The sequence below is a fragment of the Nomascus leucogenys genome, chromosome 11 (assembly GCF_006542625.1).
Source record: "Nomascus leucogenys isolate Asia chromosome 11, Asia_NLE_v1, whole genome shotgun sequence".
NCBI lineage: Eukaryota > Metazoa > Chordata > Mammalia > Primates > Hylobatidae > Nomascus > Nomascus leucogenys.
The window spans coordinates 46,103,690-46,129,665 of NC_044391.1; the positions used below are offsets into that span (position 1 = coordinate 46,103,690).

A 25,976-nucleotide genomic window follows, 5' to 3' on the forward strand; every position below is an offset into this window, starting at 1 on the left:
GGAAGACCTGAAGAGGGAAGGCTCCCCGGGTCCCAACAAGCTTAAGCCGCCGCCCCCACAGACCGGAAGTGTCTCTGACGTCAACGCTACACACTGAAGGAGGATAGGGAGGGGAGCGGAAGTGACCGCAGAGGCTTCTGGGGATTGTAGTTTCCGAGCTACAGAGGCGGAGAAGTCGGCTTTGCCCACCACACAGGGTGCCTCTGACATCTGCACAGCGCACACAACCAAGTTTACGAGCCCACTGTTAAGAAGCCCAAGTGACGTTGACAAGTTTCTCTGTGAGCCATTGAGATCTGCTGATCGCGAAGGCATCGCGGGACTGCCGAAGGATTCTGGAAAATGTGGTACCGGCGCTCTGCGGGTGGCCAATGTGCGCTGAGCTTCACGGTGCAGGTGAGCTGAGCTCACTACTTAAGTCTCTGCCCTGATGCGCCTTTCCCCGAGCAGGTGCCAGGTGGGACAGACGCGGCTCAGGGAGAGACGAGGCTCTGCGGGAACTCCCAGTTTGGAGGCGACACGGGCCCTTTCTCCCCTAGAGTAGGAGGCTGTACCAGGACAGGGAACCCCAAGGCTATTTTCGGGGAGAGCGGGATTGGTTTGGGCAAACTCCCGGAATGGAGATGGGGGAGACTGGTCGCGTGTCCCTAGGATTTTAGGGGATGCAGACTGAACTTGGGGTGAACAGCAAAAGACCCCCTGGTGGTGGTGAGGATCCGAAGCTTGATCGGGAAATTCCCGAGGTTTTTATTGGAGGCTGGGGAACAAGTGCGGCTTGGAGGACACTTCCGGAGGGTGGGGTGGAGGTGGGGCGGTGTTGGAAAGGAGGCATAAGTCTGACCGTTTTGTTCAACAGGGGTGTTTTCTTTTTGCATTGATTTTATTTTTAAAGATATTACATTAAAATATTGTTTATCTTGATTACTGAGTTTTTTTGGTGACCCTTTAAATTATGTATCCACAGTCCCCAGCATTTACAGAAGTGAGGGCCTCGCTTCTGGGCATCAAGCAGCCAGAAAGTCCCTTAGGAGCTTTCTCTGAATTGTTGAATTGTGAGTGAGTGATCTTTTCCTTTCCTGACTTCTTTAATATCCACAATTTCCTCGTAACCATCCCTCCAAAGCCACACCCACAAGGCACCTCCAAGACCTACCATGAAGCAGATATTCAGATTATTTGTAAATCTTCACACCCCACCCCCTCCAGAATGTCTTCCAACATCCCTTTGCCTGGAAAAGTAAAAAACAGGTTTGCATGTTGAGTATCAGCCTCTCCCATTGGGTGGGTGTTTAGGAAGGAGGATCAGCCGAGAGCCCTATTCCAGCCCAGGTAAATGACCTGGCCAAAGATTTAATATCTATAAATGTAGAATGCTTGTAACAGAACTCAGTGGGAACCAAAGTCAGGCATGGAGCTGGGCTTTAAGGAGCACAAATGAAAAGGAGGGACTAGAAAACTTAAGAAAGATATGGTAGTGGTGGGGGTGGGGGTACAGTGAGGATGTGGGATCCTGAGATAATCCAAATCCCTATGTTTAGATGTAGGTGTACAAAGGGAGTAAAGAGAGACCCAGGCTGATGGGTATTTGTAATAAATCAAACATAATGTAACAGCAGGTCAAGTGATAAGGGGACTCTCAAGTGATAAGGGTCAAGTGATAAACAGTGAAAGGAGCAGAATCAAACTCTACAGAAATTAACAAACATCAACAAGACACCTAGGAAAGCATTTACAGCTGCATTCATTTAAATCAAAGGTGATAGTTACTGAGTGCTGTGTGCCAAGTACAATGATACACTCTCACCTGAGTTACCCTTGTAAATCTGAACCACTTGTCATATCTGTGCTTTAAGGAGTCCTATTTTCCACACTCTTAACTGGCTTGAGATCTGAAAATCCATCTAAATTATAAACGCAGTGGGGAAAAAAAATCTAGTCATGCCCATCTAGGGAACATATCTAGTTAAAATTAACATAGATAAAAATCAGCAAAAAAAAACAAAAAAGCAAATTGAAAAAATATTCTTTGAAATTAAAAGCCATACAAACCACTGTGTCACTGATGAGTTAAAGAAGAAACTGGCCTGCAAACCAGAAAATACACTGGAAGAAGCAATAGTTAAAATATTTCAGATCTAAACCTGTGGAATGAGGCTACCTCAGTTCCAAATATATCAGCTTAAAAGTAGTGGCAAAAAAAAAGCAATAAGTTGGCCAGGCATGGTAGCTTATGCCTTAATCCCAGCACTTTGGGAGGCCAAGGTGGGCGGATCACCTGAGGTCCGGAGTTCGAGACCAGCCTAGCCAACATGGCGAAACCCCATGTCTATTAAAAATACAAAAATTAGCTGGGCGTGGTGGCCAGTGCCTGTAATCCCAGCTACTCGGGAGGGTGAGGCAGGAGAATCGCTTGAACCCAGGAGGCAGAGGTTGCAGTGAGCCAAGATCGTGCCATTGCACTCCAGCCTTGGCAACAAGAGCAAGACTCTGTCTCAAAAAAAAAGAAAAAAGAAAAAGAAAAAAAAGCAAGGAGTTACTAGCTCTATATACTTTTTTTTTCTTTTTTTCTTTTTTTTTTTTTTTTGAGACAGAGTCTCACTCTGTCGCCCAGGCTGGAGTGCAGTGGCGCCATCTCGGCTCACTGCAAGCTCTGCCTCCTGGGTTCACACCATTCTCCTGCCTCAACCTCCCGAGTAGCTGGGACTACAGGCGCCCACCACCTCGCCCGGCTAATTTTTTTGTATTTTTAGTAGAGATGGGGTTTCACCGTGTTAGCCAGGATGATTTCGATCTCCTGACCTCGTGATCCGCCCGCCTCAGCCTCCCAAAGTGCTGGGATTACAGGTGTGAGCCACTGCGCCTGACCAAGCTCTATATACATTTATAGAAGAAACTTCTAATTTGAAAAACTCAAAGTTTTAAGTAAAAATGATCACAAAAGGGGAAGAACAAACTTCCAGAATCTTGGGGACAGAGGGTGGTGTGGTGGGCAGACAGGGAATTACTCTATCAAAATGAGTCAAAAAAGTTATTAAAGATTAATTTCAAATGAATAAAACTAAAAACCAAGACTTACAGAATGAGACTAAAACCATGGCTGGAGGAAAACTTTTAGCCTGAAAGTAGCCTATGACTTAGAAATTAAGGCAGAAAACTAAGGAGTAAGCAGTTACCCTTCAGGTTAGAAAACCAACAGCATAACAGGAAATGAGAGAGGGAAGAAATAATCAGATGGGGCTGAGATGGGGGCTTGTAGGGATGAAGGAGGCAGGATGAGCACGTTAAGTCTGTGCATAAAGTCACTCCCTAAGGACAGTCCCTGGGAGGAAGGTGGGTGCACAAGGATCAGGCTAGGTGTAAAATGTGACAGACAACCCTGGAGGGTACATTCAAGGGTTGACAGTGGCTAAGAAAACAGGAGGGAAAGTCAAGCGTGGAGCCTTTCCTGTCTCTAGCATGGAAGACAGCAGGAGCTGATGAGTGAAAGTGATAAACAGCATACTCATCACAAAAAAAAAGTCAAGTATTTGAGGTAATGGATGGGATAATTTGACTTAATCATTCCACACTGTATTGAAAAATCATAACATCATTTTGTACCCCGTAAATATATATAATTTAAAAGATAAAAATCTGAAAAAATATTATTTTTCAAACATACAATTTATGGAGTACAATCTAATTCATCAATATATATAATTTTTTTTAATGGTAAGTCAATAAACACAGGAAACAGCCCCTTGAGAGAGAGAGAAGGAAAATGGGCACAATCTGCCCTTAGAAAGACACAGCATTTAAATCCACCCACGTGAGAACTCCAGGATTCAAGACTAGGGGTCAAAACACAGCCTGGTTTATCACCTATAGCCACAGGATGGCACCAACACCCACTGCTCCAGCTTGAGCTGGCCAGACAGAGAAAGCACCCAGGAAAAGCTGGAACTTCCCAGAAGGCCTGAGATCTGCGGGTACCACACTGAAGTCCACTGAAGAGGAGGGCCCGATGTGAGGGAAAAAAAACCACCAAGGAAACATATTTGTGTATTTTTAATAAGATATTTAATACGTGTTCAGGTAGAAGTAGGTACAATGACAGAAAATAAGGTAGAGGAATGTGCTAGAAACCAAAGACATGTAATGATGGACAATAAATGACATGATGTGGAGAGTTCACCCACACATGCAGACTTCATATGTTCACATAAACATTTATATGCATGCATCACCCAGTAGAGACAAACTGCACTTACATTGTGAAGTCAACGAGGAGATAAAGTAAAAATCAAATAGTTATGGAGAGGGTCAGTCTCTCCATTTAGTGGGAAACCCTTCAGAACATGCACACAGCATCTCCCCTCCCTTCTGAATACTATCATTTATAGCCTGCAGGAGTAGATGGCAAATTACAGCCTGGGCCACCCTTCCCAGAATGTCACAAACATGGACATGCAGACCACAGAATTCACCAGATACCCAAGCTGGGTGGTGTGGGGCTCTGAAAGACATGCTTCAAGTAAGAGGGACTAGAAAACTCCCCGAGGGAGCAACAGGGATCGGGGATTCCAGGACGATCCAGGGGCCTGTGCAAAGACCAAGCAGTGAGCAGACGTGTGTGTCAGTGATTCGGTGGCATGAACTCAACACCAGCTAATACAGCAGCTCACATTTCTGTGTGCATCAGACTCACCTGGGGGCTTGTTAAACACAGATTGTGGGGTCTCACTCCTAGAGTTTCTGCTTCAGTATTCTGAGGAGTAGCCTGTGAATCTATTTCCAGCATGATTTTCAGGTGAGACTGATACTATTGGTCCAAGGACCACACTCTGATCTAATTTAACACCAGGTTAGGGGAGGTACTAAAGAGCAAAGAAGCAACAGATGAAGGGACCTGAACCCTGTAGGGGCTTCTCTGTAAACTCCTCAAACATAAAAGCCTTCAAGACACTCAAACAGCATTTACAGCGTCATGTCTACAAATACAAGGCACCACGCAGGGAGTGCTCCATCAAGTAGAGAGAAGAGCCCACTGAGTGTCCCTGTCTTAGTCCGTTTGTGTTGCTGTAACAGAATACCACAGATTGGGTGATTTATATATAAGCAGTGTTCACTTGGTTTACGGTTCTGGACACTGGGAAAGTGAGGGGCCTGCATGTGGTGAAGGTCTCAGTGTGTCGTCCTATGGTGGAAGGTGGAAGGGCAAGAGAGTGACCACGTGTGAGAGGGAAAAGGGGAAAGACAGAAAGGAAGGAAGCCAACCTCATCCTTTTATCAGGAACCCCCTCCCAAGATATCTAACCCACTCTGCCTTAATCCATTCATGAGGGCAGAGCCTTCATAACCTAATCACCTCTTAAAGGTTCCACTGGTCAACACTGTTGTATTAAGGGTTGAGTTTCCAACACATGAACTTCGGGGAACACATTCAAACCACAGCAGTCCTCATGTAAACCTTCCAGAAAATCTGTGTGCCTGGCACTCTGGAATCCCTCTTTTCTACCCTTTTTTTTTTTTTTTTTTGAGACAGAGTTTCGCTTTTGTTAACTAGGCTGGAGTGCAATGGTGCGGTCTCAGCTCACTGCAATCTCTACCTCCCAGTTCAAGCAATTCTCCTGCCTCAGCCTCCCAAATAGCTGGAGTTACAGGCATGCGCCACCACACCCAGCTAATTTTGTATTTTTAGTAAAGATGGGGTTTCTCCGTGTTGGTCAGGCTGGTCTTGAACTCCTGACCTCAGGTGATCTGCCCACCTTGGCCTCCCAAAGTGCTGGGATTACAGGTGTGAGCCACCACGCCTGGCCTTTCCACCCCTTCTCACTGCAACTCTAACATAACATTGTGTTCCCTCATCATTTTCCATTCGAGCATAGGAAAGAACACAATTACTACACCCATTTCTTTTTTTTTTTTTTGAGACGGAGTCTCGCTCTGTCGCCCAGGCTGGAGTGCAGTGGTGCAATCTCGGCTCACTGCAAGCTCCGACTCCCAGGTTCCCGCCATTCTCCTGCCTCAGCCTCTCAGAGTAGCTGGGACTACAGGCGCCCGCCACCACGCCCGGCTAATTTTTTTGTGTGTTTTTAGTAGAGATGGGGTTTCACCGTGGTCTCGATCTCCTGACCTCGTGATCCGCCCGCCTCGGCCTCCCAAAGTGCTGGGATTACAAGCGTGAGCCACCGCGCCTGGCCTACTACACCCATTTCTTATGAACCTTTCCGACATTAAAATAATTCTATCACTCACATAGAAATTTGTAAAAATAAATTTTCATTTTTGATATGAGCGAATATGATTTTTTTTTTTTTTTTTTTGAGGAGTTTTGCTCTGTGGCCCAGGCTGGAGTGAAGTGGCGAGATCTCGGCTCACTGCAACCTCTGCCCCGGGTTCAAGCGATTCTCCTGCCTCAGCTTCCCAAATAGCTGGGATTACAGGCCTGCACCACTACACTAATAATTTTGTATTTTTAGTAGAGACGGGGTTTTGCCATGTTGGCCAGGATGGTCTCGAACCCCCTGACCTCAGGTGATCTACCCGCCTCGGCCTCCCAAAGTGCTGGGATTACAGGTATGAGCCACTATGCCCGCCCCTGAATATGAAATTCTGTATTAGTTTAATGAAATCTCTAAAATATATAGAAAATAAAAATAATTACCAAAAATGTTCAATGATGCAAAGCAACACACAGTGAGATATTACATCCTAAAATATATAGACCTAAATATGTTATTTAAAAATCAAGCAGAAATATAAGGGACTCTATACACACCTTTTGAAATAAGCTTTCTGGCCAGGGAAAGTGGCTCACGCCTGTAATACCAACATTTTGGGAGGCTGAGGTGGGTGGATCAACTGAGGTCAGGAGTTCAAGACCAGCCTGGCCAACATGGTGAAACCCTGTCTGTACAAAAAATACAAAAATTAGCTGGGCGTGGTGGTGGGCACCTGTAATCCCAGCTACTCGAGAGGCTGAGGCAGGGAGAACTGCTTGAACCCGGGAGGCAGAGGTTGCAGAGATCCGAGATGTGCCATTGTACTCCAGCCTGGGAGACAGAGCAAGACTTCATCTCAAAAAAAAAATTATAATAATAAAATAAAATAAGCTGTCTAGGTTGAGCACGGTGGCCCACCCTTGTAATCCCAGCACTTTGGGAGGCTGAGGCGGGCAGATCACTTGAGGTCAAGAGTTCAAGACCAGGCTAGCCAAAATGGCAAAACTCTGTCTCTACTAAAAAGACAAAAATTAGCCAGGCATGGTGGCGCACATCCATAATCCTGGCTACTCAGGAGGCTGAGGCAGGAGAATCACTTGAATCTGGAAGGCAGTTTGTAGTGAAATGAGATCGCACCACTGCACTCCAGTCTGGGCGACAGAGCGAGACTCCGTCTCAAAAAAAAAAAAAAAAAAGCTTTCTAATTTAACTTTAGAATTAATCTGAAATTCTTTCAAGAAAGAGGTACTCAAAAAACGTGAAAAGTATGTAAGTCACTAATGTATCAAAGAAAACAATCATTCTTGTATTGCAAATAAATACCCAACCAAGACAAAAAGGCATGTCACATGTTATGGGAAAAGACTGAAATGAGGGTGAGAGGAAAACTGTGACCCTTGAATGTAAGACAGAAAAAAATCAGGGCAGGATGTTAAGGAATTGGAAATAATTCTCCATATTAAAGGATTACAAGAGACAGAAAGAGAGGAGAGAGGGACACGATAGTCACAGACTACAGGGGTGTGGGGTAGATGGGAATAAAGGAGGCAGAGAGAGAAGTGGGGATGTACATAAAATCACCCTCCAGAGCTGTGCTGTCTAATAAGGCAGCCACTTGCCACATGTGGCTGCTGAGCACTTGAAAGATGGCTAGTCCAACCTGAGAAATGCTGTAAGTGGAAAACACATTTAAAAAAAATTCTGAATACTCAATATAAAAGAAAGAATGTGTGGGGAAAAGAAAGAGAGATCAGATTGTTACTGTGTCTGTGTAGAAAGTAGACATAGTGAAAGGGTGACTCTGTAGGCTCAGACTCAGACCACGCCACACTGGTTGCAGTCAAGAGATCTTTACTGGAGGAGTCCGAGGGAGAGCCGAAGCGGAAGAAGAAAAAGAGCGAAGGCTCTGCAGCCTCCGTCTTTTATGCCTAGGGACGTTACGTGGGGGTCGCTGGTTGGCTGAGGGGCTGGGTATAGGCTGAGGCGGGAAGGCGTGACCTCTGATTGGCTCCTTTTGGCGGGCCTGTGTTGGGGAGGAAGAAGAACCCGGAACTAGCGCCATTAGGGTGCTCTTGTTACCTAACAACGAAAACTCAGGAAAGTAAACACTCTTCCAAATTTATGAATAGTAAAATATGAAAATATCCCTGAGAATCTATGAGAATATCCAAAGAAAGGCCGGGCGCGGTGGCTCAAGCCTGTAATCCCAGCACTTTGGGAGGCCGAGGCGGGCGGATCACGAGGTCAGGAGATCGAGACCATCCTGGCTAACACGGTGAAACCCCGTCTCTACTAAAAATAGAAAAAATTAGCCGGGCGTGGTGGCGGGCGCCTGTAATCCCAGCTACTCAGGAGGCTGAGGCAGGAGAATAGCGTGAACCCGGGAGGCGGAGCTTGCAGTGAGCCGAGATCGTGCCAGTGCACTCAGCCTGGGGGACAGAGAAAGACTCCGTCTCAAAAAAAAAAAAAAAAAAAAAAAGAATATCCAAAGAAAATGCAAGATAGGAGGGTAAAAAGGCCATTTGGCAAAGCCTACAAAATGAGTCCAAAATATGGTTCACAAGGAAACTTACCTTCCAATGCATCCAAAACAGAAGAATAGCAAAAGAAGCTCCCGATTCCTATTGAGGTGAGAATATCAGCACAAACAGAAGGAAATCATGCCAAAAAAAAGTTACAGGCCAATTTAAATGAGAAACTCCTGCCCTAACCAATAAACCACAGCAAACACTGTGCATTTCAAACACTGGGGGACGTGGGTGGGGGTGAGCCTGTTCTGTGCAGGACCTTTCTAACATATGGGAAAGTCTTTGCCCCCTCCTCAGAATAATGCCATAAACTACCAAAAACACAATTCATAGAATTTCAAAGGAGACCAATTACTTAGAAATGCAGCTATCAGGATGCTTTAATTTTTTCTGACATATTAATAGGCATGTTGCTGTGGTAGTTTTAAAAAATGGCTCAACATTTCTTGCCACTCCTCCCTTTGAGAGGCAGAATCGATGTCCTGTCTCCCCGATCCTGGGTGGATTTGCTGTGCTACCTCATAAAAGACCACTCAGCATCTGCCCTGGAGCCCTGTGCCACCTAAGAATTCTGACTATCCTGAGGCTGCCAGGTGAAAGGGTAGCCTGCCCCTCCACAGCTGAGGGTGTTTCTCGTCGGGTGGGACTAGAAACTGAGAAAAGAAAGAGACAGAGAGACAAAGTATAGAGAAAGAAAAGTGGGCCCAGGGGACCGGCGCTCAGCATACCTGCGCTCAGAGGACCTGCACCGGCACTGGTCTCTGAGTTCCCTCAGTATTTATTGATCATTATCTCTACCATCTCGGAGAGGGAGATGTGGCAGGACAATAGGGTAATAGTGGGGAGAGGGTCAGCAGGAAAACATGTGACTATCTCTGTGTCATAAACAAGGTTAAGAAAAAGGTGCTGTGCTTTGATGTGTACATACATAAAAATCTCCGTGCATTAAAGAGCAGTTAATCGGGTTTTACACGGAAACATTCCATTGCCCAGGGAGGACCAGGAGACAGATGCCTTCTTCTTATCTGAAGTGCAAAGAGGCCTTCCTCTTTTACTAATCCTCCTCAGCACAGACCCTTTACAGGTGTCGGGCTGGGGGACGGTCAGGTCTTTCCCTTCCCACGGGGCCATATTTCAGACTATCACTAGGGGAGAAACCTTGGACAATACCTGGCTTTCCTAGGCAGAGGTCCCTGCGGCCTTACACAGTGTTTTGTGTTCCTGGGTACTTGAGATTAGGGAGTGGTGATGACTTTTAACAAGCGTGCCTTCAAGCATTTGTTTAACAAAGCACATCCTGCATAGCCCCAAATCCATTAAACCTAGAGCTGACACAGCACACGTTTCTGTGAGCACAGGGTTGGGGGTAGGGTTACAGATTAACAGCATCTCAAGGCAGAAGAATTTTTCTTAGTACAGAACAAAATGGAGTCTCTTATGTCTACTTCTTTCTACACAGACACAGTAAGTCTGATCCCTCTTTCTTTTCCCCACACCAGGCTGTAGGGAAGTCAAGGCCATATGGAAACACTACATTTAGGGACTCAGTCCCAGCTGAGCCCCCTCTTCCAACATCCCAAGCCAGGTATCAGATGTGAAGGAACAAGCCTCCAAATGGTTCCAGACCCCAGCTGTTGAGTCTCCTGTGCTGAGGCCAGACATCATGGAACAGAGACAAGTGGGCTACCCTTGTGCCACATCTGAAATCCTGACTATAAGCATGAGTATCCACAAACATAATAAAATGATTGTTTGAGCCACTAAATTTTCGTGTAATTCCTGACATAGTGTCTGAAATGTCAGGCCTCTGAGCCCAGGCCAAGCCATCGCATCCCCTGTGACTTGCACGTGTACATCCAGATGGCCTGGGGTAGCTGAGGATCCACAAAAGAAGTAAAAATAGCCTTAACTGATGACATTCCACCATTGTGATTTGTTTCTGCCCCACCCTAACTGATCAATGTACTTTGTAATCTCCCTGACCCTTAAGAAGATTCTTTGTAATTCTCCCTACCCTTGAGAATGTACTTTGAGAGATCCACCCCCTGCCCCCAAAACATTGCTCCTAACTCCACCACCTATCCCAAAACCTATAAGAACTAATGATAATCACCAGCCTTTGCTGACTTTCTTTTCAGACTCAGCCCGCCTGCACCCAGGGGATTAAAAGCTTTATTGCTCACACAAAGCCTGTTTGGTGGTCTCTTTACAAGGACGCGCATGAAATGTAACAGCCACTTTAACACATTAAGTAACAATAGCAAGTAGCAAGTCATCACTGGGAACTGTTATTTGGAATTGTCATTGGGAAGCAGTGACAACCATGAAGGCTATTTGGAGATGCTGTCAGATGACATAAGAACTGCTGTGCTCTGACTGATAATAATGCCCCATACCCAAGGGGTCTACAGCCTATATTCAAGATGGAAGGAAACACTATATTTTGGCTAGAGTTATGTGAAAATTTCATTCATGGGCCCTTCTCATGGGCACCTAAACTTGGCTGATGGAACTGCGGGTAATAAACTCAGTTATGGCCGGGTGCGGTGGCTTACACTTGTAATCTCAGCACTTTGGGAGGCCGAGGTGGGTAGATCACGAGGTCAGGAGATCGAGACCACGGTGAAACCCCATCTCTACTGAAAATACGAAAAATTAGCCGGGCGTGGTGGCAGGTGCCGGTAGTACCAGCTACTCAGAGAGGCTGAGGCAGAATGGCATGAACCTGGGAGGCGGAGCTTGCAGTGAGCAGAGATCGCGCCAATGCACTCCAGCATGGGCAACAGCGAGACGCGGTCTCAAAAACAAACAAACAAACAAAACAAACAAACAAAAATACCACGCTAGTAAATCATAAAAAATAAAATAAAGGAAATGTAGCCGGGCGTGGTGGCGTGCGCCTGTAATCCCATCTACTCCGGAGGCTGATGCAGGAGAATCGTTTGAACCCGGGAGGTGGAGATTGCAGTGAGCCGAGATCGCGCCACTCCCCTCCAGCCTGGGCGGCAAGACCGAAACTTCGTCTGAAAATAATAAAATAAAAGGAAATGGGGCCGGGCGCGGTGGCTCACGCCTGTAGTTCCAGCACTTTGGGAGGCCGAGGCGGGCGGATCACTTGAGGTCAGAAGTTCGAGACCAGTCCGGCCGCCAACATGACGAAACCCCCGACTGTACTAAAAATACAAAAATTAGCCAGGCGCGGTGGCGGGCGCCTGTAATCCCAGTTACTCAGGAGGCGAAGGCACAAGAATCGCTTGAACGCGGGAGGCGGAGGTTGCAGTGAGCCGAGATCGCGCCCCTGTGCTCCAGCCTGGGCGACTGAGTGAGACTCAGTCTTTTTTTTTTTTTTGAGACGGAGTCTCGCTCTGTCGCCCAGGCTGGAGTGCAGTGGCGCGATCTCGGCTCACTGCAAGCTCCGCCTCCCAGGTTCACGCCATTCTCCTGCCTCAGCTTCCCGAGTAGCTGGGACTACAGGCGCCCGCCACCACGCTCGGCTAATTTTTTCTATTTTTAGTAGAGACGGGGTTTCACTGTGTTAGCTAGGATGGTCTCGATCTCCTGACCTCGTGATCCGCGCACCTCGGCCTCCCAAAGTACTGGGATTACAGGCGTGAGCCACCGCGTCCGGCCGAGACTCCGTCTTAAAATAAAATAGGCCGGGCGCGGTGGCTCACGCCTATAATCCCAGCACTTTGGGAGGCCGAGGCGCGTGGATTGCCTGAGCTCTGGAGTTCAAGACCATCCTGGGCAACATGGTGAAACCCCATCTCTACTAAAAAAACAAAAATTAGCCGGGCGGGGTGGCACATGCCTGTAATCCTAGCTACTTGGGAGGCTGAGGCAGGAGAATCGTTTGAACCCGGGAGGCGGAGGTTGCAGTGAGCCGAGACCGCGACATTGCACTCCAGCCTGGGCGAGAGGATCGAAACTCCGTCTCAAAAAAATAAATAAACAAATAAATAAATATAAAGGAAATGGACAAAGGAAACATTAATGCATGAAATCAAACAAATGCTTTCGCTGACAGGCTCCGTCTTTGCAAAACTGAACCTAGGACAATGTGCACATTTCTAACTAGCAATTCCGGAGGACAGAGCGGGGAGGGAGCTTGAACTTGCTTTTCTGTAATTTAATTGACTTGTCAGTAAAGTCAGTGCAGGCATTTTCAGTGTTCTGTAGTGGGCTTTAGTTCCGATCGCAGTGTGGCAGGCCAGGTTTCCATTAGCAACCAGAACAGTTTCCACTAACCTTTTACTATAGTTTTGATGAATGCATAAGTTAAACGTTTAAGAAATGGAGAAAATGGTGCCTGAGTATCATTTAAGACCCTGCCTGGGTCTTCTCAGACCCTAAAGTCTGATCGAATAATAATAGCATTCTTACACATTCACCTCGGCCTGTCTTAAGATTCAGAAACTTTCCAAGACTCTAGAGAAATCTTTCCACACCCTAGACCCTAGTTAAAGATTAGATGTTGATTGAATGCAACACTTCTGCTTGTAGGTGCAATCCCACACATACCATGGAGCTTAAGATGTCTATAAGCACTGGAAAAAAACTTGTAACTTTGAGTTGGTCTGGTGAGTTACTTGGCCCTTCTCCATGTAATCGGTTGCAGAAATAAACTTCCTTCTTTCCCAGTCTGTCTGCATCTTATTGGACAATCGCAACGGACCGACTCAGCAAACTCCTCTTTTGTGTGGTTATCTGGGACTCCTTTGGGAGGGAGCATTTAAAATTTTCCATTTCAAAGGGTTCTATTGGCACTCTTGCACTGTTACTCTCTGCCTACCCTGGGATCTGAGTTCTCGTGGACTCGAATCTCCAGCCACAGAGTCCAGAAGCCCATACCTCCACATTTTGTGACTGTTCCCCAAACAGGGAGAATTTGCAGAAAATATGCATAAAAACCTTGCCATTCTTCACAATAAAACCCCACATTACAAACTGGTGAAAACGGAGGATTTTAGCTTGAACAGGTTTTTCCTCTATTTGAAACCAATCATTTCCCTTTTGGAGTGAAGTTTCAAAATCAGTACGCACCCACTCCCAGGTTTATCCTTACGTAAAGTGCCCCCTCTGCACATGCAACACTGAGTAAACCTTGAAAATATGATGCTAAGTGAAAGAAGCCAGTCACAAAAGACCACATGTTATGTAATTCCATTTAAATAAAATGTCCAAAATAGACCAATACATAGAAACAGAAAGTAGATTTGTGGTGGCCCAGGGTTAGCGGAGTTGGGGGGAAATGGAGGGATATGGGGTTTACTTCGAGGTAATGAAAATGATCTAAAACTTGTGATGTTTGCACAACTGTGCAAATATACTGAAAACCGTTGAATTTTACACTTTCAATGGGTGGCTTCTGTGATATGTTATTAATATTTCTCAATAAAACTTCAAAAAAATAGTGCCTGTGTCTTTTTATGTATTATTCCTCCAGAGTCTAGTCCACATTTTTATACTTGATGAATAAATTAAGGTTTTGTTTCTTCTACTTCTTCTTCTTCTTTTTGAGACAGAGTCTCCCTCTGTTGCCCAGACTGGAGTGCAGTGGCACAATCTCGGCTCACTACAACCTCCAGGCTAATTTTTGTATTTTTAGTAAAGACAGTGTTTCACCATGTTGGCTAGACTGCTCTTGAACTTCTGACCTCAAGTGAGTCCCCTACCTTTTCCTCCCAAAGTTCTGAGATTGCAGGCATGAGCCACCGTGCCCGGTCCAAGATTTAGTTTCCGTTGTTTCAGATGCCCTAGGACCATCTTATTCTACCTTAATTTCTGATGCATCATCTCTGGAAATTTTCCATTAGGTGCCAAAGTATTTTACTCTTTTTAAGATTTTAAGGCCAGGCGCGGTGGCTCACGCTTGTAATCCCAGCACTTTGGGAGGCCGAGGCGGGCGGATCACAAGGTCAGGAGATCGAGACCATGGTGAAACCCCGTCTCTACTAAAAAAATACAAAAAATTAGCCGGGCTTGGTGGCGGGCGCCTGTAGTCCCAGCTACTCGGAGAGGCTGAGGCAGGAGAATGGCGTGAACCTGGGAGGCGGAGCTTGCAGTGAGCCGAGACTGCGCCACTGCACTCCAGCCTGGGCGACAGAGCGAGACTCCGTATCAAAAAAAAAAAAAAGAGATTTTATCAGCTGAGTGCAGTGGCTCACACCTATAATCTCAACACTTTGGGAGGCCAAGGTGGGAGTATCAGTTGAGCCCAGGAGTTTGAGATCTGTCTCTGCAACATAGTGAGACCCACACATCTACAAAAAAAATAATAATAATAATTAGGTGGGCGTATTGGTGCAGGCCTGTGGTCTCAGCTACTAGGTAGGTTGAGGTGGGAGGATCTCTTGAGCCCAGGAGGTCGAGGCTGTGGCGGCCATGATTATACCACGGCACTCCATTGTGGGTGAAAGGAGACCACGTCTAAAAAAATTTTTTTTTAATTAGAATTTTTTTTCTAGAAAACAAAGCATACACTTCGTGACTTGATACAAATGAATGACTTTTGTAATCTACAGAAATCAAAATAAATAAATAAATAAAAACCCACATCCATTCTTTTTATGTGAGTCTTTGGTGTCTCTGAGTTATAAGAATTGTGAATTATGATTAATAACAAATATGCATGAGAAAGACTCAATAAGGGATAGGCATTAGTAAATTGCAATTCACACTGCCTGGAGTAAGGCCTTTAAAGATGTACAAGAAAAAGAAAGAAAAAGAAAAGGCATTGAAAAACCGCATTGCCTACCAAAATGCTAAAGTTTACCTAAGTCCATTAATCAACACACACACACACAATGGATATGTAAAGTGGTCAACACAGTCTCCCATGAGTGTATTCTCTTATTAATAGGTCTGTGGGGGTAAGAGATGAGGTTCTATAGATCCTGGAATCAGGGATGGGTAATCTGTGAGGTCCCTGGGGTGACAGAGGAGGGTCTGTAGATTAGTGATGGGTGGTCTTTGGGATAGTTATGAGGTCCATGGAATCTGATTGTGGGTATGTCGGGTCAGCGATGAGGGAATCTGGTGTGAGTGATGGGATGTGTATGGAATCAATGAGAGAGTGTGGAATCAATCTGTGAAAGCCCAGAACTGTGGTGTCATCTCTCAGGGTGACACATCCTGATCTGTGTGTCAGTGGTGGAGATTCTATCGGATAAGAGTGTGGCTGTCAAGTCCCTGCCACTGTGTGTTCTGGGTCCCGCCAAGCACGCAGATTCCTTTACCTGGTTCTGGCTGGAGAGGCCCTTCTCAAGGACTCCTCACGTGAAAGATGGGTTGGTGGTGGTGTTTTTTGTTGTTGTTGTTGTTTTTGTTTGTTTTTGCCGGGGGCGGGGTTGTCTTTTTCTTTTGGGTTTGGTTTTGACTCTTAGAGACCACAGACACATGCAGCATGTAGAAGAAATTTTTGTCTGGGCAGTCGCTAGGTCCTTCGGGCCAAGCCGTCTAATGGGAGAGAAGCTGACCATTCCCTCAGCGCGGTTCAGATCTAGACGGTCGCTTTAAGGTGTCCACACGGTGGCGTGCAAGTGGGTTGTGGCTTTGAGTGGCAGGTGAGCGGAAAGAAACAACTAAGACCCAGGAGCGCTCCTCAGGCTGGATCTGTCACAGCTGGAAGAGGAGCCGCCCTAACCAATCCGTCAGGCGCCAATAGGAGGTGCCTCTGGGCTGTGAGAGGCTGGCGGAGGCGGGACCTGCAGATCCAGACAGTCCGGGCATAGAGCCTGTTACTGCCAGACGCTGAGGCCTTGCCGTGGGAACCAAGGGCCTTTCGGGTCAGATCAGAGCTTTTCTCAGACAATTCTTTCGGTACCTGGCGAGCTCCTGTCCAGCGCACGCCCCTATGAAGGCCTAGTGTGCCCTCTCCCGCAGAATCTTCTTTGGTCTGAGAGCCACTTGTTTCTTACATCCCTGAGCTAATCTCGCTGTCTGCTCCTACCTACCCCAGGCATTTGCCGCATGCTGGTCCTCTATTTCCTGACAGGCGGGCCGGCTCTCCAGCTTCTGGGAGGACAGTTCAAATTATGGAGGAGGGGGCAGGTGCAGGGCAGCAGTGCTGCGGGGAGTAAGGGTGAGTTGGGGGAGCAGGGGCTCATTTTTCTTTGTTGCTCAGATTCCTAAGCCTGTGACTTTGAGAATCGGCTTCTTCCTTGCAAGGTTTCAATCTGAGGCTCCTGGGGAATGGGCAAAATTGGAGCTGGATGGAAGAGTGGTGGGGAGACGGGTAGGTGTAGGGAACATGGAGAATGTGTCAGGCTGTGTCGTTATTCCTGGCACCTTACTTTGCCTGCTGGAGTTTCCCAGTCTGTTCCAGGCGCATTCTCTCGACCCAGAAGGGGCCTGATGGGGGATGTTGGTCGCCAGTGTGTGCTCCCCTGGACTGGATTGAAATTGGTCCCACAAACTTTTTTTGTTTGTTTTTTAGAGGGAGTCTCGCTCTGTCACCCAGGCTGGAGTGCAGTGGCGTGATCTCTGCCACAGTTATCAGTTCAGGGATAAAGATATTAGGATATCTTTATAGTAGATAAAGAGCTAACTCATTCTTTGTAAGAGTTAAAGTATCTTCCATTATACGAGCATTTAAGATATTAAAGTACTTTTGCCACCAAAAATAATGCTTCTGTAAATATTCTTTTACTTATATGAGTTTTTACTTCTGCTGGGACAGATTGCATGAGGAAACAAATGTACGTGTATATAAATGTAACATATGTATATATATTTAATATGTGTATATACAACTTAATATATACACATACATACAATAACATATACAAGGCAGACTTCTATTACTGGCCAAGATGAGATAAGCACATTTCAGCATCTCTCTCACCGATTTCTACCTAACACCACAGAGTGAATACAAAAAGAAACCACCTGAAGACTCAGAAATACAAGTAATAGCAGGCAGATGTGAAGGGAGTTAAAAACGTGAAGAATGGACATGATGATCACATGTTTGCTGGGGTATTTTCCTCCTTTATCTTCTGGCTTTGGAAGGAAGGAAGTCTCAGAGCTGTGTGATAGGTTCAGGGAGCAAAAATTATGAGAAATGCTTTCCTTCCAGCCAGAGGAGTCCAAAAGAGGACCCGGTGTGACAGAGTAATAAAAAGCATATTCCATCCTTTTTTTGCAATAAAAAGGATATTACAAAGGTTTTCGATGAAGAAGTACCTAGGGCAACGTATGTGGGAGGTGACACTGGGCTTCAATGCTCTCTCCCCGGCACATCATCCTCCAGGAACCCCCACGTGTTCAGCAATCTGGAAGCTCTCTGAACCCAGTCCTTTTGGATTTGCATGGAGGCTTCATTACATAGGCATGATTGATGACATCATTGGCCATTGTTAGTCAACTCAACCTTCAGCTGAAAGTTCCAACCCTCATATCACAGCACTTGGCCATCCAGGAGCCCACGAAGAAGTCCCCTCATTAGAACATAAGATGCTCCTATCGGCCAGGAAATCCCAAGGGATCTGAGAACTCTGTGTCAGGAACTAGGGTCAAAGACCAGATATTAGAACAGATGATCCTCCTAGTACCCAAGGGTTTTAAGGAGCTCTAGACCAGGAGCTAGGGGAAGAGACAAATATATGTATATTTCTTGTTATTTTATATTCTCAACTCCCCAAGGTTATCCATTTTAAAAGTCTGGTAAGTTTCCTTTACCTCTCTCCTTGCTCAGACACGCACACACATATATTGAGTGACTTTTGTTCCCTTTTGCATTTACTAGAATTATATGTAATTTTTTTTTTTAGCTTGTGTTTCTAGGGAAGACCTTATGGACGTCTTTCCAAATTAGTGCTTACTGATTTGAGTGGTACTTGGAAGGAGGTAATTTTTTTTTAAAATTCAAGCTCTTTATTATTGATACTTCCAACATTATACATGCAGAGAGCCTAGTACAGTGAATCCAGCCTTAACAATTAACACATGGACAGTTTTGTTTCATCTCCATTTCCACTCAATTATTTTAGAGAAAATTCTAGACATTTCATCTATAAATATTTCAGTATGAAATACAGTTCTTTTAAGAACTTTTCTTAAAGTTCTTTTTCTTATAGTTTTTTTAAGAACTTTTCCTGACCTCAGATGATCTGCCCGCCGCGGCCTCCAAAGTGCTGGCATTAAAAGCTTGAGCCACCACACCCAGCTGGCTCTTATATATCTTTTAATCTATTGACCTCCCTTTTTTCTTGCTATTTATATTTTGGAGAAATCAAACACTAGATCATGTAGAGTTCCCACATACTGCATTTGAATACACCCCCATGGTACTGATTAACAAATTAGATGCTGTATATTTTCTCTAAAATATCTGGTCATTAACTAGAGCAGTGGTTCTCAACCAGTCGTGTTTTTTGTTTGTTTGTTTTTTTCTCTAGAAGACATTTGGCAATGTTTGGAGATATTTTTGGTCGTCACAACTGCAAGGAAGGATGGTATTGCTGCCACCTATTGGCTAGAGGCCAGGATGCTGCTAAACATCCTATACCTTACAGGACAGCCTCCTCCCATCCCAAACAAAGAATTATCTGGTCCAAAGTCTAAATAGTGTCAGAGTTGAGAAACTCTGCTCTAGAGTCTTGGTCAAATTCAAGTTCAATTATTTTGGCAAGGTCTGCTTGTCACTATTTTGTGATCAGATTTGTTACTGGGCTTAAGTGTCATCAATGTGATTTATCCATTGTAAAGTGATTGCCTTTTGCATAATGTCATGCATTCATTCATGATCATTGCCTAGATTTGTTATGTTGTTAGGAGTTGCAAAATGATCACTTTCTTATTGTGTCTCTCTTTCAGTCATTACTGGAATCCTTTTATTTCCATTACTGAAATTTCCATTACTGGAATCCTTTTATAAAAATAACACCTCCCCACACATCAACGATCTGATTACTCAGAGGGATAGTATGTGTAAGAAAGGGAGGATAAATGCTTGATTCTTTCCATTCATATTCATTAGTTTTCAGAATTACGAGTTTCAGAATACTGCATTGGTTTCCTAGTTTCCAAAGGTGATTGCTGCAGATTGTATTTTCCAAAGATGGTTGCAACAATAGGCTTGTCCCATGTGTTATTCTAGAATCTTGTCATTCCCACTTTAAGAGGTGGAGTCTAACTCCTCTGCCTATGAATCTGGATTTGTTTATTGTTTGTAACCAATGCTGTGTGACTCCCAAGGCTGAGTCATAAGAGGCACTGTGGCCTTCACCTCATTAGCTGAAACTCCTGTGTTTGAAGTCTTGGGCTATCATGTAAGAAGGTCCAAGTGCTGTGAGCCTCCATGCTGTGAGGAAGCCAACTCATGTGGGGAGGCTACTAGTCCGAGTCTTTGAGTCCTCCCACTGCAGGTGCCAGATATGTGTGCAAAGCAGGCTTCATAGGTTTGCAGCCCTCAGGCATCAGATTACTCCCAGCCTTTGAATCCTCCTGGTTGAGGCCAGAGACATCAGGAGCAGAGGCAAACCAACTCTTCTGTGAGCTATCTAAATGCCTAACCCACAGAATCAGTGAGCACAGTAAAATGGTTGTCTTATACTACTAAGTTTGGAGTGGTGTGTTATACAGCATCAGTAACTGGTGAACAGTGCCTGATATACCCACGCTTGTTTATGTCATATTACACACACACACACACACACACACAGACAGACACACACACTTTTTTTTCTTTAGAGGTGGGGTCTTGCTGTGTTGTCTAGGCTGGTCTTGAACTCCTGGCCTCAAGTGATCCTCCTATCTCAGCCTCCCAAAATGCTGGGATTACAGACATAAGCCACTGCACCTGGCCTATACTCACATATTTTATTTTATCAAAAAAATTTTTTGGCTGGCCGTGGTGTCTTATGCCTGTAATCTCAGCACTTTGGAAGGCTGAGTTGGGTGGATCACGAAGTCAAGAGATCGAGATCATCCTGGCCAACATGGTGAAACCCCGTTTCTACTAAAAATACAAAAATTAACTGGGTGTGGTGGCACATGCCTGTATTCCCAGCTACTTGGGAGGCTGAGGCAGGAGAATCGCTTGAACCTGAGAGACAGAGGTTGCAGTGAGCCAATACGGCAGCACTGCACTCCAGCCTGGCAACAGAGTGAGACTCTATCAAAATAATAATAATAATAATAATAATAATAATAAGAGCAAGAATAACCACACCTAACAAATAAAAACTGATGGTAATACATAAGGTTACACAAATATTCAAAGACATCATGATCTGAAAACCACATATCTGTTCTCTTGGCTATTCCATACCAAGTGGAGCCAAAGGCTCTGCACAGGTTTCCAAACCCTAATCACAGACATGATAGCAACTGTGGTCCTCTCCCTCCTGGTTACCTGCTCACCTGAAGCAGGTAAGAGCCTGCTTGGCCTCCTAGGGAGGCACTTCTGAGGCAGGAGAATAGAAAGTTAGCATAAACTAAGGGTTAAGGTGGAAGCAAAAGAACAGCAGGTGCAGCAAGTTCTAGGCCAGGTTAAGCAGCACACAGGCCACATCCTCACTCCTGTGATAACAAGATACAAGTCTCCAGTTCAGCTTCTGGCCACGGGCCAGTCCTTCATAGTGTGTAACCAATTGGAGGCCTCGAAAGGGCACTTATGGGTGTTATCAAATTCTTTAGCTTAATAAAAACTCTAAAGAACATTGTAATCTGGGCCCTTGAGCCGCTTGCTCTAGCCCGCTCTGGCTCTGTAGAGTGGACTTTTGCTTAAATAATTCTGCAGTTTCGTTGCTTCTTTCTTCTTTCGTGGCTTCGTTCTTTTGTTGCTTCGTGTAGTTTGTTTAATGCTTTCTTCAACGAGCCAGAAACGTGGACAACTTGCAGTCAAGACCTTCCATCCAGTAACAGTTCTACACTCTAGAAGTATCAGTATTGCCAAGAGATGCCAAGACATCAAGGGGTCAAGGTATAAGACCTAAGATTAAGGCTCAATATTATATGTGCCCTGACATTGGGGGAAAACAAGGAGGGCTGAATGGATTAGCTGCAAATTCCCTGCCCCATTGTACTTCTTTGAATAAGGTGCCCTAGCCGAACCACTTCCCTCAGAGGACTGGCACATTACCTGCTTACTACATAGTAGCGGGCGTCAGGTTCCAGCCAGCCTGCAGAATTATTCAAACGGGCCAATCACACCCTCCTTCAAGAACCAGGGGTTACCTCCCATACTCTTGCTACTACAAAGCCTCCTGGTACAGCCTCCACCTGATTACTCTGTTCCTAAGTGCAACACGCTGTACCCCGCATGGTGTACTGGGCTCTCCTTCCCCGGGGGAAAAGTATGGGTAATTAGCAAATCAATGTTCATCTCATTTATCCAGTGTTAGCTACCATGTGCTTTGCAATAATCTGCACTTCCTTTCTAATTCTTGAGAGACATCAGGGTCTCCTGCCTCTGGGTGGAGGATTTTAGAAAAAAGTCCACTCAGAATGGGCAGGTGACTTGAACGCCTGCGGGTCTGACACAGCACCAAACCTCGCCGAGGGCTTGAGAAACTAAAAGTGCAACCGCCAGGAAAATGACTGCCGGTTCCGGTCACACAACCAGCTACACGACCCAGGCAGAGACCGAGAAAGAGGCTCACCAAAAAGGACGACGTGCAAGAAACCGCCCTCCAGCGAACAGGGGACATTCGTCCGAAGACATACCTGCACACTCCCATTCACACACACAGCCCCAGCAATTTTTTTCAGGAGCTGCGGCCTGACCCAGAGTAGGGCGCAGTCAGCCTTACCAAAGAGCATGCGCGAATCGTGAGCAGATGCTCACGTCACAGAGACCTCCATCGTTGCCTGGAGATGAGTCCTTGACGCTTCGCGAAGGAGGAGCCTTTTGTGGCAGCACATCGAACTCTGGGCTAAGGCCAGTCCTCCCCACGGGGTCGACGGGATGGTATCCGGAGGCCAGGATTCGCGGAGGGTCGACCAGGAAGAAGAAACCTCAGGCGTAGCGCCTGGGAAGCACCGCAGGATCCCAGGCTCAGGCCTGCGCAAAAGGTGTGCCGGTGAGTTTCCCCAAAAGTCGTGCCTTTGCGATCTCGAAGACAGGTCTGCTTGTATGCCCAAGGGCTGCTTTCTCACCCCAGGGTCGTTGTCGCGGAGAGCAGAACCCGGAGGCTTCAGGGGCTGCCTGAGGGTGAATGTTACTGTGCCACTGCAGTGTGTCTGGGTTCTGTCTCTTTCTTTCTCTTATTTCTCTGTCTCCTTTCTCACTCTATTGATCTCTACCTATTTCCGTCTGTGTGTGCTCATGTGCGTGTGTGTTTGAAACCTCCGCCTCCCAGGTTCAAGTGATTCTCGTGTCTCAGCCTCCTGGATAGCTGGGATTACAGGCACCCGCCACCATGCCCGGCTAATTTTTGTATTTTTAGTAGAGATGGGGTTTCACCATGTTGGCCAGGCTGGTCTCAAACACCTGACCTCAAGTGATCCACCCACCTCAGCCTCCTAAAGTGCTAGGATTACAGGCGTGAGCCACAGCGGCCAGCCCACTGACTGGATTTTAAAGGAGTTAAGAAGACAGAATCATTACCACTATAAAAAAAATCAAAACCCACTTTGGGAGGCCGAGGCAGGCGAATCATGAGGTCAAGAGATCGAGACCATCCTGGCCAACATGGTGAAACCCCATCTCTACTAAAAATACAAAAATTAGCTGGGCGTGGTGGCATGAGCTTGTAATCCCAGCTACTCGGGAGGCTGAGGTAAGAGAATCACTTGAATCCAGGAGGTAGAGATTGCAGTGAGCGGAGATTGTGCCACTGCACTCCAGCCTGGCAACAGAGCGAGACTCCGTTTCAAAAAAAAAAAAAAAAAATCAAAACTAGGATTATATTTCATAAAGGAAATCCCAAAACCTCCTTAGCTGGCTGTTTCTTTCACAAAAGTTACTCTATATACGTGCCCCAAAAATAAGATTTTAAAGAAACTGGGGGAAATACTGCTACTAAGGTACCAAAACCAGGAATTTATTTCCTTTAAAACAATTCCAAAGTAACTTGCTACGCCTTTCACAGAAACTTCTCAAAATAAGTGTGATTTTATTAAACTTGAGAAGTTGCTGTTCTTAGGGCAATCAAAACTAAAAATTGGTTTATTTAGTAACAACAACAAAAAGCCATTTTAACTGGCAGTCCTTATTGAACACATCCTGTGGGGAAAAGAGAGATCAGACTGTTACTGTGTCTATGTAGAAAGAAGTAGACATTAAGAGACTCCATTTTGTTCTGTACTAAGAAAAATTCTTCTGCCTTGAGATGCTGTTAATCTGTAACCCTAGCCCTGACTCCGTGCTTGCAGAGACATGTGCTGTGTTGACTCAAGGTTTAATGGATTTGGGGCTATGCAGGATGTGCTTTGTTAAAAAAGTGCTTGAAGGCAGCATGCTTGTTAAAAGTCATCACCATTCTCTAATCTCAAGTACCCAGGGACACAATACACTGCGGAAGGCCACGGGGACCTCTGCCTAGGAAAGTCAGGTATTGTCCAAGGTTTCTCCCCATGTGATAGCCTGAGATATGGCCTCGTGGAAAGGGAAAGACCTGACCATCCCCCAGCCGGACACCCTTAAAGGGTCTGTGCTGAGGAGGATTAGTGAAAGAGGAAGGCCTCTTTGCAGTTGAGGTAAGAGAAAGGCATCTGTCTCCTGCTCATCCCTGGGCAATGGAATGTCTCAGTGTAAAACCCGATTGTATGTTCTATTTACTGAGATACGAGAAAACCATCTTAAGACTGGAGGTGAGACACGCTAGCGGCAATACTGCTCTTTAATCCACCGAACTGTTTGTGTATGCGCACATCAAAGCACAGCACCTTTTCTTAACCTTGTTTATGACAGACCTTTGTTCACATATTTTCCTGCTGACCCTCTCCCCATTACCCTATTGTCCTGCCACATCCCCCTCTCCGACATGGTAGAGGTAACGATCAATAAATACTGAGGGAACTCAGAGACCAGTGCTGGCGCGGGTCCTCCATATGCTGAGCGCCGGTCCCCTGGGTCCACTTTTCTTTCTGTGTACTTTGTCTCTGTGTCTCTTTTCTCAGTCTCTCGTCCCATCTGAGGAGAAACGCCCACAGGTGTGGAGGCGCAGGCCACTCCTTCAACATCCCACTAAATAATACAACTGGCAAAAAGTGGGATTTTTCAAGGTTGGGGAGCCATATTATAATCTAAACCAGGAGTTTATTTTATAAACCGAAACGCAGCAGTCACTCCCTCCCCTCGGGGCATTCTGCAACAAAACACCTGCCGAAAAATAAAAGGGTGTTTTACCTGAGTGGGCTGAAAAGTCCCCGTTTTCATTCCTTTAATCTCCAGATCCTACGTGTCAGAGGTCGGGAAACTACATCAGCCCCAGTCCGGGCGCCCATGAGACCTGTGGACCGACGGGGAAGGGTCTGGACGCAGCCCGGGCCCCAGTTTCAGCCGCGACGACGGCCGACTGAAGGCCAGGACTCCCCGCCGCTGACCCTCCAGTCAGGAGGGTTAGGCAGGCGCTCCCATGTTAGGCAGGCGTTCGGCGGAACACCCCAAGGTTGCAGAACCAGTATACCCGCTGTGCGCCGGTTGGCATCTGCAGACTCACAGTCCGCCGGGCTCCCGGAAACGTGGGGGCGGGCTTCCGGAAACGGTGACCAATGGGAAACGCGACCAGCTGTTAATAGGCAGACAGTCCTATCCAGGCAACACAGAAAGGGAAGGTGGCAGTCAGACTTAAGTAGACAGATCTTTTAGCCAATGGATGTGCAAGAGAGGGGAGGTTTGCTCCATATTGGCCAGTAAGAAGTGCTTGGGCCGACCCGCCTCCAAGTCCTGGGAGGACAATTCAAATAATGGAGCAGGGGGCAGGTGCTGGGCAACAGTGGCGAGGGGATTAGCGGGGATTAGGGGGAGCACGAGATCATTCACTTTTGCCGCTCAGATAACCAAGCCTGTGACTTTGAGAATCGGTGTCTTCCTTGCAAGGTTTCAATCTGAGGCTCTTGGGAAGAGGGCGGAATTGGAGCCTGATGGAAGCGCTGGTGAGGAGAGGAGCGGGTGTAAGGAGAGCGGAGAACGTGTCAGTCAGGCGGTGTCTTCATTCCTGACACCTCACTTAGCCTACTCTAGTTTCTCAGTCTATTCCAGGAGCATGCTCTTGACCCTGTAGGGGCCTGAAAGGGAATGTTGGTCGCCAGTCTCTGCTTCCTTGTACTGGATTGGAATTGGTCCCACGAACTT

At 46.1% G+C, this 25,976-nt stretch overlaps 2 long non-coding RNA genes across 2 annotated transcripts; one reads left to right on the plus strand and one right to left on the minus strand.

Annotated features, from left to right (window-relative positions):
* The first annotated feature begins 173 nt into the window (after positions 1-173).
* Positions 174-10,496, plus strand: LOC115837241. The gene is made up of 3 exons (XR_004032259.1): positions 174-396; positions 965-1,052; positions 10,231-10,496. It is a non-coding gene; the product is annotated as an uncharacterized LOC115837241 (long non-coding RNA).
* On the minus strand, positions 8,190-25,366 carry LOC115837240. The gene is made up of 3 exons (XR_004032257.1): positions 25,029-25,366; positions 22,489-22,739; positions 8,190-8,226 (listed from the first exon to the last, which is right to left on the minus strand). It is a non-coding gene; the product is annotated as an uncharacterized LOC115837240 (long non-coding RNA).
* Between the last annotated feature and the right edge of the window lie 610 nt (positions 25,367-25,976).